This window comes from Heteronotia binoei, unplaced genomic scaffold (genome assembly GCF_032191835.1).
Source record: "Heteronotia binoei isolate CCM8104 ecotype False Entrance Well unplaced genomic scaffold, APGP_CSIRO_Hbin_v1 ptg000314l, whole genome shotgun sequence".
NCBI classification, from domain to species: Eukaryota; Metazoa; Chordata; class Lepidosauria; order Squamata; family Gekkonidae; genus Heteronotia; species Heteronotia binoei.
Genome location: NW_026800014.1, coordinates 1,364,803 through 1,378,899, shown reverse-complemented (window position 1 = coordinate 1,378,899; position 14,097 = coordinate 1,364,803).

Here is a 14,097-nt window from a genome sequence, read left to right as displayed (position 1 = left end):
TTGTTATGTTATATTTTAACTTGGTGTTGTGTTGTACTGTTATTGATGAGTTGTGTTGTTGCTGTCGATTGGCCTAGAGCCGCAATAAACTGACTGACTGACTGACTGACAGTTGATGCGCCGCACATGGCGGACACTCTCAGACCCATCCTCTCAAGGCAGTTAGAGGGCTGGGTAGGCAGCAGGGACGTCACCATGGGCTTCGTGGTGACTGATGGTGGCTCCAACATCAAGGCGGCTGTCTATCGTCAGGGCCTAAAACGCCTTCCTTGCGTGGCCCACCTTCTCCACCTCGTGGTTAAGGACACATTGGGCCAGACGAAAAGCCAGGATTGTCGGTATCTAGCCGTGACCCATGAGTACCGACTTCTGCTCCAGAAGTGTCGGCACATCACGGGTCACTTCTCACGCAGCAATGCGGACTTGTATTGGCTGCGTGAGAAACAGACACTGACAGGCGTGCCAGGGCACCGCATGATAAGTGACGTCAGCACACGCTGGAACTCCACCTGTGTCATGCTGGAGTGCATGGTGGAGCAGAGAGCAGCCCTGGATGCCTTTGTCTCTGAGACGAGGGTCTTTCAGGATGAGAACTGTCTCACCCAAGAGGATTGGGTGGTCATTTCTCAGACTGTGGAGGTTCTTGGGCCCTTCAAGACCCACACAGAAATGCTTTCGTCTGACACGGCGAGCATCGCACTGGTCGTCCCCATGGTCCAGATGTCCCGTGAGGACCTGGCCTCATTTCTAGTGCCAGTTTAAAGCCGTGCAGATGTTCTTCCAGCGGTGCACGCCCTGGTTGTTAGGCTGCAGGAAGGGCTTGAGGCCCGCTTTCAGACTTTCACCAGGATAAGGTCTACATGATGGCGACCATGTTAGAGCTGTGCCTTAAGGACACAGTCGCTGAGCTGGCAAGATGAGCTCTCTCAGAAGGTTGAGCGTTCCAGAGTCAGGGCGGGCCCAGTGCTGGGAGTAGAGGGGTGGAAGCAGCTCATCTGCCACTTCCACTACTGTTGATCATCCCCAACCTTCCCAGCTAGGCAGTGTTTCCCACCAGACGCACACCATGAAGAGTCCTGAGATGACACTCATCGGGCGGGTCGTTGGCCCCTCTAGGAGCGGTAGGGCACCGAGAGCGAAGATGGGTGCTGGGATGGTGAGGGACTATCTTTTGGATCCTTTCGAGCCGCAGGACTACTGGGTCACGAGGGAGGAGGTCTGGCCGGCCCTCTCCTCCATGGCCAAGGCGTTCCTCTCATGCCCACTGACGAGCATGCAGAGCGAGCGCTTCTTTTCGCATATGGGTGACATTGTCTGCCCACATTGCAATTGCCTGCAACCCTGGACAGTTGAGCAGTTGGTCTTCCTGAAGGTTAGCTTGCCTCTGTTCGGCTCCCCAAACGTAGACTTTGAGAGTGAATGAAGGTAGCACCTACTTGTGCCTGTATCCTCTCTTGGCCCGCGCTTGGAAGGCGGTTGTAAAACGCTCCTCCACTAAAAATAGACTAGAGTCCAAAGACAGCCCAAAAACTCACTCACAAATTGATTGGCAGTGCATCTCCCCCCACCTCTCATCCCTCCCCAAACCAAAAGTGAATGCTGGTTTAAAATCTGCAAAGCAATCCAAATTTCCCCAGTCCCTCATCCATACATGCCTAATAATACTGAAAGGGCCATTGCAGCCCCCAACTGTAACCGACAGCATCCACAGGCCCAGCAGGATAACCCAGTTTTTTTTTTCAGGGGCAGGAGGAGGAAAGAGGGAGGTGCCAATGATGATGACAGGCAGCCAGCAGCCATACCAATGCTGAGGTCCCTCTAATGGGACAGTGATAGCTGGTGTGCTGCTGCTGAGCTGAGAGAGAAGGAATGGTTGCCTTCCTCTCACACAATCTGATCCCTCCCAGTGATCTTCCTCATTTGGGGTGCAACTCTGGCTCGCCTCCTCGTGGTGCACCCTGGGTAACATAAAAGAGCCTGGACCAGCCAACCATCCATCACTCAAGGTAAGTCTAAATGCTTCTTGCTTTGTGTCAGATACAGAATGATGTGGAGCTAGGTGCGGTCCACTGCTTCTCTTGTGTTGTTTGGGGCAGGGCTGGAGAGCTGGCATCTGTAGATTGTGTGTTCTGTGGCAGAAAAGCTGGCATCTGGGTGAGAGACCCAGAGCCAGCATGCTTGTTGTGCTTGGCCAGCTCTTCCTGCGTTCTTTGGGGCAGGGCTGGAGAGCTGGCATCTGTAGATTATGTGTTCTGTGTCAGGGAAGCTGGCACCTGGGTGAGAGACCCAGAGCCAGCATGCTTGTTGTGCTTGGCCAGCTCTCCCCGCGTTCTTTGGGGCAGGGCTGGAGAGTTGGCATCTGTAGATTATGTGTTCTGTGGCAGGGAAGCTGGCACCTGGATGAGAGACCCAGAACCAGCAGGCTTGTTGTGCTTGGCCAGCTCTCCCCGTGTTGTTTGGGGCAGGGCTAGAGAGCTGGCATCTGTAGATTGTGTGTTCTGTGGCAGGGAAACTGGCACCTGGGTGAGAGACCCAGAACCAGCAGGCTTGTTGTGCTCTCCCTGTATTGTTTGGGGCAGGGCTAGAGAGCTGGCATCTGTAGATTGTGTGTTCTGTGGCAGGGAAGCTGGCACCTGGGTGAGAGACCCAGAACCAGCAGGCTTGCTGTGCTTGGCCAGCTTTCCCCGTGTTGTTTGGGGCAGGGCTGGAGAGCTGGCATCTGTAGATTGTGTGTTCTGTGGCAGGGAAGCTGGCACCTGGGTGAGAAACCCAGAGCCAGCACGCTTGTTGTGCTTGGTCAGCTCTGTGTGCGTTCTTTGGGGCAGGGTTGGAGATCTGGCATTTGTAGATTGTGTGTTCTGTGGCAGGGAAGCTGGCACCTGGGTGAGAGACATCTGGGTTTGCTGCAGCCAGATCTGCAGAGCAGACCTTGAGCAGATTGTGTTTTGTGTGGCAGGGTTCATAGAGTAGATAGATGTATATAGTGCATTTGGTCCTATAGAGATTCTCTGGTGTGAACTTAGGTTTGGCTTTGGGTGCCCCAGGAATTGGGCCCCCTGGCCCAATCTTTTTGGGACTTGGGGGTTTTGTAGGGGAGAGTCCCCTGCAGGTCCCCTGCAAATTTTGGGGCTCTCCCTCAAACCGCCTCCTTTCCAGGCAGCTTCAAATATACCCTATTTGCCATTGATTTCAATGGGGCTGTATATTCGGAAATAGCTGCGCATCTACTGTATATAAGAACATAAGAACATGTCCGATATTCCGACTACGGAATTCAGAAATATATGGGATTCCGTATCCCCCCCGTATATTTCCGAATCCGTGTACTACCAATTTTTTTTTTTTGCACATCCCTAACTGAATTTTTCCCGATTTTGCCCAGGATCATTTTGGAATCCCCACATGGACATTACATTTTTTAATTTTTTAAAAATTCTTTTTAATTTTTCCTGCAGGTGTGGCACTCATCCCTAGGGGGTATTGCCCCAAATGCTCCCATGGCTATGGGCCTGAGTGTGGGTGAATTTTAGTCCTTTTATTTTGCTGCTGGTGAGCTTTGTATCTGCCAATTTATACCTTGGTGTGAATTAAACCCATGCCTCCTGCTTGCCACACAGGGGGCGTTTTCGCACTGACCTTTTACTGGCGCGACCACCCTCCTCACGCCGGCGGATCTGCAGGGATTTCGCACCAGAAGCGCCGGCGCAGCCAAAAGAGCCGGCTACTTCCGTCGCGAAACCCGCTCAAACGTTTTCCTGCTTCTTGGCGGTTTCCGTTTGAGCGGGTTTCGCGACGGAAGTAGCCGGCTCTTTTGGCTGCGCCGGCGCTTCTGGTGCGAAATCCCTGCAGATCCGCCGGTGTGAGGAGGGTGGTCGCGCCAGTAAAAGGTCAGTGCGAAAACGCCCAGGGTGTTTTTCCACAGTGAGCTATTGGGGAATACATTTGTGTGTTCTTTTCTTGCTGTCCCAGTTTCTTCAGCCCCCTTGCCTGGCAAAAGTTTGGTACACTTTCGCTCCTGCCCATGATAGGACTTGAACTTGTGTGTGGGCATTCTGTCAGGGTTACCTCTGCCAAGCAAGCTGTGGAGGCATAAAAGTGATGCAGTCAGAGTGGTCAGAGTTCCGTCCCTGTATGTTTAACCTGGCAAAAGGGAACATGGTTTCAGAAGGGAGCTTGAACCTGCACCTACAGAGCATGTGTTCATTCCAGGTCTCTTCCTGGTCATGGCACAGTCCTGTTTGCACTGGAGGCTGCTGTAGTTCCCTTGTTCCATATGTTATTGTATTCTGTGTGTGGATGGGAGAAGGATGACCTCAAGAAGATAAGCCAGAATTGCCACGCATTGGTTGACTGATTCCAGAATTGTGGCTGATGTGAGGGCATCATTGACATGCTGAATTGTAAATGGTGGGTTGTGGCAGGGCTGCTATGAACTCCAGTGATCTGCTCTCAGCTCCATGTAAGTGGGTCTTTTTTGGTCAATGTTTTCCATCTGTTGGGAGACCATAGGATACGGATTAGTACTCTGGCACTGCACTGGCATGGAATTTAGGCTTGGGCAGCACATACTCAGATGAATATTTGCATTTGGATGCATATATCTCACTGAAATGTAGCACCCCTAATTTATTGTAGTTTTTAAAAAAATTATGTAATTGTTTTAACTGTATTTATTAATTGTATTTTATCATATCAATTGTATTATAATCATGGTACACACCATGTCTTGTTAGCTGCCCTGAGCCTGCTTCGGTGGGGAGGGTGGGATATAAATAAAACTTCTTCTTCTTATTATTATTATTATTATATGCAATCACATATTTATTTATTTATAATCAGTCTTTCTTACTGAGACTTATGGTGGATTATGTGGTATAAGTCAAATACGATCAATAGAATGGGGCATCCAATAAACACAGCAATATGGGTTGGACTACAGAAAGTAAACAAACAAATTGCAGCATTGTTTAAGGTCCCTACAGGAGATATTGAAGGGAGGCAAAAAGGGTGTGGCCTGGAGGTGCTGTTAGCCAGAGGGCAGAAATGAAACCGAATAGCAGTATCAGCCTCTTGACTCAACCAGTATGTAACTGTACAACCAGGTGGGAAGAGCTTAACTATCCTGCAAGATCATAGGGAGAGGCTTTCTTGACTGCCCCACCAGTCAAAGGGCATATAAGAGAAGACATTCTCAGTGGCACCTCCACAAATATAGAACAGTGGCCCCAGGGAAGTCTGCCTGTCCCCCTCATTTTTAATCTTCAGGAAGCAGCTGAAGCCAGTTTTATTTAAGACTGCATTTGACTGATTTAATTTTTATTTATTGGTAGTCCTGATGGAGATTTTAAAATTATATATTTCATGTGTTTTATAAGTGTTGTTTTACTTATTTTTGTAAGCTGCCTTTAGTGCTAAAAGGTAGAAAGGAGGGTTATGTTTTCAGGGCTTTTTTTGAGCCAGAACGCACAGGAATGTAGGTCCGACTGGCTTGGCATCAGGGATTGTGGCCTAATATGCAAATGAGTTCCTGCTGGACTTTTTCTACAAAAAAGCCCTGAATGTTTTAAATAAATAAATAAGAAACCTGAAAACAAGCATGAATTTTAAACAGAGCTTAAACAAATATGAAACAAAATATATATGGAAATGTATAATATATATGGCAATGTTTTTATAGATCTAATTTTAATTTGTTTGCTAATGTTTTTAAACTGTTGTTAGCCGCCCTGAGCCTGTCAGGAGAGGGCGGGATATGCAGTATGTCACAGAATTATTATTATTATTATTATTAAATTTTATTTGCATCCCGCCCTCCCCGCCTGGGCAGGCTCAGGGCGGCTAACAACATTCAATAAGACATGATATAAATACAGTAATTAAAACACATTAAAATTACAAAACAGCATTAAAATTATACATAGTTAATAATATACATAGTTAATATATTTTAAGAACTAATCCAACATATATAATCTATAACATATATAATCTATAACTTAACAACAGCAGAGGTGTTCCGGGCGCTATTACATATTTAAATGGTGACAAGAATAATTAAAGAATCACTTTGTTGGATCCTCCGTTCAGCCATCCTCTGTCAGCATTCTGAGAAGGCCTGCCTAAAGAGGATGGTCTTGCAGGCCCTGCGGAATTGATCTAAGTTCCGCAGGGCCCGCACCTCCGGGAGTTGATTCCACAGGCACGGGGCTGCCACGGAGAAAGCCCGTGCCTGTGTAGTCTGTAATTTTGCCTCCCTTGGCCCAGGGACAGTCAGCTTGTTCTTCCCTGCTGACCTCAGTGCTCTTTGGGGCTCGTATGGGGAGAGACGGTCCTTCAGGTAGGCAGGTGCTCGGCCATATAGGGCTTTAAAGGTAATGACCAGCACTTCGTAGCGAACCTAGTGTGTAACTGGCAGCCAGTGCAGTTCGCGCAGCCTCCGCTGTATATGCTCCCATTTTGGGAGTCCTAATAACAGCCTGGCCGCTGCGTTCTGCACTAGCTGCAGCTTCCGGGTTCGACACAAAGGCAGCCCCATGTAGAGGGCATTACAGTAGTCCAATCTTGAGGTGACCGTCGCATGGATCACTGTTGCTAGGTCCCGGCGCTCTAGGAAAGGAGCCAACTGCCTTGCCCGCTTCAGATGAAAAAATGCCGACTTGGCAGTGGCAGCTACCTGGGCCTCCATCGATAGTGAAGGCTCCAGTAGAACTCCCAGGCTCTTGACCTGGCGCGCCGCTTTCAGCGGCGCACCTTCAAAAAACAGGAGAGGTATTTCCCCTCCCAGAGCACCGCGGCCCATGCAAAGGACCTCTGTCTGCATCGGATTCAGCTTCAGCTCACTCAGCCTGAGCCAGGTTGCCACGGCCTGCAATGCTCGGTCCAGGTTCCCTGGGACGCAGTCAGGCCAGCCATCCATTAGCAGATAGAGCTGGGTGTCATCTGCATACTGATGACAACCCAGCCCAAACCTCCGGACAATCTGGGCAAGGGGCGCATATAGACGTTAAATAGCATTGGGAAGAGAACCGCTCCCTGAGGCACCCCACAATCTAGTGTGCGCCTCTGGGAGAGCTCACCCCCAATTGCCACCCTTTGTCCCCGTCCTTTGAGGAAGGAGGAAAGCCATTGTAAGGCCAACCCCCTAACCCCTATGTCGGCGAGTCGGCGGGTCAGTAACTGATGGTCGACCGTGTCAAACACAGCCGACAGGTTTAGCAACATCAGCACCGCCACGCCGCCTCGATCCAGCTGCCGTTGGAGGTCATCTGCTAAGGCGACCAGCACTGTCTCTGTCCCATGGCCCGGGTGAAAGCCGGACTGGCAAGGGTCTAGGATAGAAGCGTCATCCAGAAACCTCTGCAGTTGCAACGCCACTGCCCTCTCAATAATTTTACCTAAGAACGGTAAGTTGGAGACCAGCCGGTAGTTTGCCAATTCGGCCGGGTCTGCTGTACATTTTTTCAGGAGGGGACGGACCAAAGCCTCTTTCAGAGGTGATGGAAAACGCCCCTCTGAGAGGGAACTATTTATTATGTCCCATAAAGGACATCTAAGCTCCTTCTGGCAAGATTTAATCAGCCAAGAGGGGGAAGGGTCCAAATCACATGTTGTTGGTCGTGCAACAGAGAGAATTCCGTCGACTTCGTCCAGGCTGAGTGGGTCGAACCGATCCAGCACTAAACATGAAGACAGGCACGGAGCCTCAAGTTCCTGTACTGTTTCAAATGTGGTAGGCAAGTCTTGGCGAAGCAACGTGATTTTATCTGCAAAATATTTCGCAAAAGCCTCACAGCCTATCTCTAATTCTCTAATGTTTGGTTTGCCTTGAGTCAATGTGGTAAGATCTCTAATTATACTAAATAATTGTGCTGGGCGTGAATTTGTAGATGCAAGCTTGGCCGCAAAGTAGTCTTTCTTTGCGGCCTTGACTGCCATCTCATAAGACTTCATAAACGTTCTATAAGATGTTCTCGTTGGTTCGTCCCGAGTATGCCGCCACTGCCTCTCTAGTCGTCTGAGCCCTTGTTTCAGTTGACATAGCTCCAAGGTATACCATGGAGCCAGCCTCCTGCGAGGGCTCAGAGGACGTTGGGGTGCGATCTCGTCGATAGCCCTGGATAGTCGGCCTTGCCAGGCCTCCACCAGGTCATCGAGGGAATCGCCAGGGGGCCAGGGATCCCCCAGTGCCATTTGGAACCGTTCCGGGTCCATCAGGCTCCTGGGGCGAGCCAAAATAGGCTCTCCGCCCATACAGGGTTGGGATGGTATCTCCATACGGGCCTTGAGGGCTAGGTGATCCGACCATGGTACCGCTTCACTCGCGATATCGTTCACCAAAATCCCGGACGCAAAGATCAGGTCTAACATGTGCCCGGCCTGGTGCGTGGGCGTCGTAACAAATTGAGAGAGTTCTAGTGTCACCATGGAAGACACCAGATCCATCGCCTGAGTGGAGGCCGTGTCATCGGCATGGACGTCGAAATCCCCCAGGACCATAAGCCCTGGGTACTCCAACGCCCAACCTGCCACCACCTCCATCAGGGATGGTAAGGCGCTGGCCGGTGCGTTAGGTGGACGGTACACCAGCCAGATCGCCAATCCCTCTCCGACATCCCATGCCAGACCAGCACATTCAATACCAACGATCCTCGGGTCCGGGAGAGCCCGGAAGGAGTAACCCTCCCGTATGAACAATGCCACCCCTCCCCCCCGCCCGCTGCTCCGTGATTGGTGGAAGACCGAGTACCCTGGAGGGGTCATCTGGGTGAGAGCCACTGTCTCCCCATCTCGTACCCAGGTCTCGGTCATGCAAGCCAGGTCCATGTCCTGCCAAAGCAGGAACTCCCTAAGGGTCATGATCTTATTATTTACGGACCTGGCGTTGCATAACACCAATGACGGAGACAGAGTACACCCCCTCACATTTTGTAAATATTTAAGTATATCTTTTCATGTGACAACACTGAAGAAATGACACTGGCTACAATGTAAAGTAGTGAGTCTACAGCTTGTATAACAGTGTAAATGTGCTGTCCCCTCGAAATTATGCAACACACAGCCATTAATGTCTAAACTGCTGGCAACAAAAATGAGTACACCCCTAAGTGATAATGTCCAAATGGAGCCCAAAGTGCCAATATTTTGTGTGGCCACCATTATTTTCCTGCACCATTTAACCCTTTTGGGCATAGAGTTCACCAGAGCTTCACAGGTTGCCACTGGAGTCCTCTTCCACTCCTCCATGATGACGTCACGTAGCTGGTGGATGTTAGAGACCTTCCGCATCTCCACCTTCCATTTCAGGATGCCCCACAGATGCTCAATAGGGTTTAGGTCTGGAGACATGCTTGGCCAGTCCATCACCTTTACCCTCAGCTTCTTTAGCAAGGCAGTGGTTGTTTTGGAAGTGTTTTTGGGGTCGTTATCATGTTGGAATACTGCCCTGCAGCTCAGTCTCCGAAGGGAGGGGATCATGCTCTGCTTCAGTATGTCACAGTACATGTTGGCATTCATGGTTCCCTCAATGAACTGTAGTTCCCCAGTGCCGGCAGCGCTCATAAAGAAATCCATTTATAAAGTAAAAATGAAGGTGAGATAATTGTTCTTACAATTAACCAGATAGATTTGAGCAAACATGTCAGACTGCCCAGGGAGTGTTTTGCCCCTATATCTTGAGTACCTAGCCACCAACACAGTGTGTGCGTGTTCTGGGACCTGTACATATACCCCCACTTACCTTCTCTCCGTGAAACACTGGGACTGATGTCGTACTCACCTTACGCTGTTCTCACATTCGTCTTCTGAGCGCAACTCCCTTCTGATTTCCCACTATCTGTCTCGGTCTGATTGTTTTGCTGCTGCCTCCATGGACCTCCTTCTTTGAGACTGGTAATTGTATAGACTTCCCGAAATTGCTTTCTCCCTCTCCTCTCTGATTTCCTCTGAGATAGTGTGCATGTTTTAAGTGCATTTGTATGTGTGTTTGCTCATTTCTTCTTAAAAAAAAAAACAAACCCTTAGCAGTGGAACATCTGCCTGGTTTATTTTGAGAGTTTTCTTGAGGGGAAAATCCTCATAAACGTAGATGGAGAATCCCAGTTACCTTCTCTCACTCTGTCTCCTGACTAGACTGCCTCTTTGGGTAATATTGCTCATATGATTAACTGGTTTTCTGATGATGAACTACTAGATAGATAAATAAATAAGAATACTCTTGTGCTTGGCCAGAATTTGCTGCTTAGTAGCTTTAAACTCAGGAGAAAAGTTACCCTTTTGCCAATGAAACTTTGCTACCACTTGCCAGGATGCATGCAGCTGTTACAAGTTCCAGTTGTCCTTTGAGAAATTCATTGCAAAGACTTACCTTTATAAAGTAAAAGTGAAGGTGAGAGAATTGTTCTTACAATTAACTAGATAGATTTGAGATTTCAGTCAGTCTACTCAGTTTCACTGTTATTGCCGGAGGCTATCTAAATATGTATAAAATGGGTTATGAAAAATCAATATTGAATTCGTACTGAGACTACCCTAATGCCCTGTATTATACAAAATGATCCTTGAGAAATTGATCTTTTCTGATTGTGAAGGGATGCAAGGAGCTTTGCAATTCTCCCTTGTTATGTTATCATAATTAACTATTATATTTCTAGAGCCGAAGTTCATGCTTGGTTTATTATACTCCCCCTTTCTTGACTTTTTTGAAAATCTCTTCATATTTCTTCCTTATTTTTGTTACAGCATTTTCCCCAGAACATTTCCCCACTGATATCTCTAACCCTTTCCTCTGGATTACCTCTGATTGTATTAAGCAAGACATGACCTAGCTGATTCCACACAGCAAAGATTTTTCCATGGTATTTTCAAAGGTATGTGCATTTCCATGTATTTACAAAGGTATGTGCATTGGCACAAAGGAATTTTCTGTGTCTGATTATCAGTTCAGTCCTCATTTTCTGTACATTTGTCCTTGCTGCACCATTGGAAACATTTTTGATGGCTTTAAAAATTGTTAATTGCTACTGGTATTTCTTAAAGCCTGCCAGCAGAAATGGCAAAAATGAAGGTGTTAGGGTGAGTGACTCAAGCATGCCTGGACATTGGGCTGCTGGTGGCGTGTGTGTGTGCTACATCATTCTAAACATGTATAGATGTTATCTTCTTGAATGGGATGCCTCTCTTTGTCTTAAACTGGGAGCTGCCCTCTGACACTCTTATCTCACTTTACCCTTCTCATACTCTTCAAATGGTCTTCCATGAATACACTTGTCTATGTAGGTCTCTTCTATAGATACAGTATCCTGACTGGAATATTATGCAGAGAAAAATCTCCCGGTCAATGTTCTCTCTAAGTTGCAGTCTTGTGAGCAAAAATTCTACTTTGTGAGCTACTGGCATTAAAGTTGTAAGCTACTGCATAAATTATTGTGCTCGGGGGCCATTTTTCCTGAGCTAAGACAAAAATGTGTGAGCTGGAGGCTCAAAATCTGTGAGCTAGTGCACGCTAACTCGGCTTAGAGGGAACACTGCTTCCTGTGTAAGTATGAATGAATGAATGAATGAATGAATGAATTTACCTGTGTAATAATGATTTCTTCTTTGTGACACTCTGCACTGGAAACCTCAGCCATAAGAAGTTAACAGTGATGGCTACAATGATCCAAATTTTTTGAACTGTGACTCATGTTCTCTGAATTTTCTCTAGACTTAAAAAATTGTTGAGTTTTATGCATTTGGAGAACACTCAACTGTTTTTAAGCAGTTGGCTGGCTTGATGTCACTCTGAAGTTTTTGGATTATGTTAAGAATGCTTATTGTTTTTAGGCATAGGGTTTTTTTAAACCTGTGGCCTAATTTTCTCCATAATGGACAAGTGTAGAAAGCGATAGAATGTTATAGGTGGCAAATACTTTGTACAGAAAGATTCCTACTCTGCTTACCATTGATGTTCTAACTCTGTAATATCACAACCATAGGGACATTTCATACTGCTGTTTTATCAAAAGTAACACAAGCTGATCACATAATGTAATTTAAAGCCTGGCAAATGATTTATTACCAACAAGAATTTAAATAATAAATCAACCGAATATGACAAGCTGTATCATTCTCCCCAAAAGGAACACATGACCAACAAAATCAGCCTGGTAAGCATTTTTTTTTAATAACTCAAGCTGATCATTATTAAACTGAGCAGGTAATGTCGGAAAGATCACCAGTTCTTTCAGTGTCATTGGATTCCTTGGAAGAGAATCTTGGAATGGAGGCTGACACTTCCCCTGGAAAGTTAGATTCTGACACCTAGTGTTCATAAATAGTTATAGCTAATTCCATGCTAATTACACTGTCACTGATTTTTCATAAGAAGATTATTATATATTGGCAAGTGGTGATTCCTCCTGAGAACTCCTGGGTGAAAAAGTTAACTACCATCCAAGATTAGTTTTAACCTTGAGAATACAGGAAAAGAGGTAGACATTGGAGCAATCATGTTAATACTCTGATCCAGGCCTCATACTGGGCAGGAGCTCACAGGAGCAGAGCTCTGGAAACTCTAAATTTTATTGTGCTTTCATTCTCTCCCCCCCCCCCCCCCAAATACTTGCTTCTGGGCTCCATTGTTCAAAACCCCTGTGATAATTTTGCTGAACTCTAAGATTTGACAAACTTTCTAATATTTATCTCCACAAAAAATGGGAAAATAACCAAAACATATAAAGCAGACAGATGGAAATCTTCATCATGCCAATGTAGCCACATAGAAGAAAGTAATTTTAAAAGTATGATAGAAGGTTTTATGATGACAATTATAATCCAAGAAGCATTTTAAGGTAGATGCTGAGCTGATATAATTTAGTACACCTTTCAGTGATGTCAGGGGTGTGTGGCATATGCTAATAACTTATGCAGATGTGTTGTGGTAATAAGCTCCAGCACCTCCTTTTCTACAAAATGACCCCTGGTCTGATCTATATAAATTTGTCTTGTAACAAGTCAGAACATTGGTTCACAAGATCCCGTGGGCAGTAGCTCCAGAAAGCTTTAGGCAGTGGTCTCCCATATCTGATACTTTAGCTCCTTTTAACTAGATATGTCAGATAACTTCTCCATGAATATTTTCACTGTCATTGAAAACTCTGGAGAATCTTTGCTCTGGAGAAGCATGTTGTTATGTATGTGAACTCAAGGGAAGACTTTGGGGGTTCTTGCCTGGCTCATTGGAGCCACGTGGACTGAGCTTGGGGACTTGGGAACAATGGGCTGCAGGATACAAATCTCTGCAGCCCTAGACCAATCACAAGCCCCCACCAGTTTGAATGACCCAATAATGTGCTTGTGCGGGAACCCAGAGATGTATATAAGTTTGGCCCCGTTGGCCTAGCCCTCAGTCTTGTAGTGCAGCCATCCACTATGCTGTACCTAATAAAGAGTTATCACTTCTGCATCAGCTCATCAATGCATAGAACCCACTATACAGCACATATGAAGAATTAATGCTGCTGCACATGAAGAAAACCTTGTTCCTAAATGCACTGGCTACTCCATGGGGATCGTTTTGAGGCAAAGCATTTAGTATCAGCATTACTGTTCTGAAAGAGGCCTTATTCATCCTTCATGTGGCAGTTTATGTGGTAATACTGTGCTATGTAAAAGATTTTCAGTTGCCCTGTTTTGTTGGCTACAGTGATAATGCACAAAGGAGGGCAACAGGAGGGCAATGCTGTAAATCAGGAGTCCACAACTTGGTGCCTATGGGTGCCATGATGTCCGCCAACAACTTTCTTGGTGTCCACCAAGTATTTTTAGAAAGTGGGAGAGGCCAGGTGGGGTTTGTCCCCATCCAGGTTTTTGACTGGCAACTGTAGATCTTACTAGCTGTAGGTGTGGACACAAACCAGCTCACCAGCCGAAATTTGGGATAAAACTTGGGCTGGTTTGGGGCTCAGGAAGTGACGTTCAGGGAAGATGCACTTCCTGAACATTTACCAAACTTTGATCAGATTTGGCCCTTGGGGCTGTTTAGTCTCTCTCCATGGGTTCAGCTGTCTGGAAAGTCTCTTTCCAGGAGGACCCCCCCCCCCCCCCATACTGCTATGCCCT